Raw genomic sequence first — 1,732 nt, 5'->3', positions numbered from 1 at the left:
CTGTGAGGGTGAAGGCATTTCGGGCTTTGGGTTTTGGTTTGTTTTATAGACTAATATTCTGTTAGTAAAGTTGGTGAAGATTTTTTCCCTTCTGTGTGTGGCCTTTTCATTGGAATGATGTTTTCCTTTGCCATACAGAAACAAAAATATTTCTGCAAGATCTCATTTGTGAATTGTTCTTCTTATTTCTTGAACTAGCACAGCCTTACTGAGAAAGCCCCTATTCATGTCTAAATATTGAAGCAAACTCCTTACTTTTTTATGCTAGTGATAGTAAAAAAAAAGTCCCTGAATATTTATTTTATTTTTAATTTAATTTAATTTTATTATTAGGCATGGTATCAAGTACCTTTATCCATTGAACCATCTTGTCAGCTATAATCTTACAAGTATGGTTTCAATTCTTCATACAGCTCCTTGCCTTTGGACTCAACATTGGGGAGATACATTTTGTCGAATGGGTCACCACACTGCCCTTCTTTGTCATGGATAGTTTTTCTTCTTCTCTCCTCTCCTCTCCTCTCCTCTCCTCTCCTCTCCTCTCCTCTCCTCTCCTCTCCTCTCCTCTCCTCTCCTCTCCTCTTTTCCTCTCCTCTCCTCTCCTCTCCTCTTTTCCTCTCCTCTCCTTTCCTCTCCTCTCCTCCTCTCCTCTCCTCTTTTCCTCTCCTCTCTTTCCTTTCCCTTTCTCTTTTCCTCTCTCCCTCCCTTCTTCCCTCCCTCCCTCCCTTCCTTCCTTCCTTCCTTCCTTCCTTCCTTCCTTCCTTCCTTCCTTCTTTCCTTCTGTACTTCTCTTTTAATGAAACAAATCTGAAAGATATACAGTTAGGCTCACGGTTGTGCAGTTCACAAGCATGGAAACAACAAACAGAAGGACAGAATTCCAAAAGAAGAAGCTAACTTAGGACAAGGTCGGACTTGCTGCCAGGAGGGTTTCTCCTGGATGGTACTGGGGCTAGGTCCACAGGGCTGGACACAAACCCAGTGAACACAGGCTTCTCTTCATCTGCCCCAGGTTGGCTTGGAAGTTTGTGTCCACATTTTCATGCATCTCATTTTCTCCCGTGGGGTCTAAGAAGTCTCCAGAGCTTGTTTCACATGATATACTTCTTGGTGTTTCAGGCAACTCCGAATCTTTTCTGTCACCACTGTACTTGGCTCCTGCTGTCTTGGTCTAAGATGGAGGATTTTATTGAAGTGTCCCAGAGACATTAGAGGCCATTTTGTTCTTCTATACAGGGTGTTCTGTTGGTTCATCAAAGCCTAATGAAAAATTGGGCCTACTACCTAGAGGCCGTAAAACCTGGAAGCTGTTCCTGCTGTTGGGGTCCACACCCTTGAAGGTGGCGGTAGTGGTCATGGTGCCAAGAGGTGAGGTAGGCTGGTGCAGGGAGATTGCTGAGGAGATTGGGATCAAGCAATGGAGACATCTTGGCAATCACAATCCACCGAGCTCATGAATCTCTGAGGGGTAGCTCTTCTGTGCCTGCTCTGTGTTGTGATTTGTGCATTTGTGGGAGTGAATGTCTTTTCTGACTTACTTAGGAGTTTTCTAGTGAACAGTGCTTAAGGAGAGACTCAACCCCATTGTCACTCAGCAAAGGGAAAGTAAACCAATGTAACAGGAACATCGCCAAACCAGATATGGGAATGCACTGTAAACCAATTAATGTCAGTTACTATGCCTTAAATGACCTTAGACCATAAAATGACAAAAAATTATGTATATTCATCT

General features: G+C 43.2%; 1 pseudogene; it reads right to left on the bottom strand.

Moving 5' to 3' along the window:
* Positions 1 to 793: 793 nt before the first annotated feature.
* On the bottom strand, positions 794 to 1,357 carry LOC142848767 (jupiter microtubule associated homolog 1 pseudogene; annotated as a pseudogene).
* Positions 1,358 to 1,732: the final 375 nt, after the last annotated feature.

Source organism: Microtus pennsylvanicus, chromosome 4 (assembly GCF_037038515.1).
Source record: "Microtus pennsylvanicus isolate mMicPen1 chromosome 4, mMicPen1.hap1, whole genome shotgun sequence".
Taxonomy (NCBI): Eukaryota; Metazoa; Chordata; class Mammalia; order Rodentia; family Cricetidae; genus Microtus; species Microtus pennsylvanicus.
Note: the sequence above shows the minus strand (reverse complement) of the source record. Positions and strands in the feature narration are given on the sequence as shown.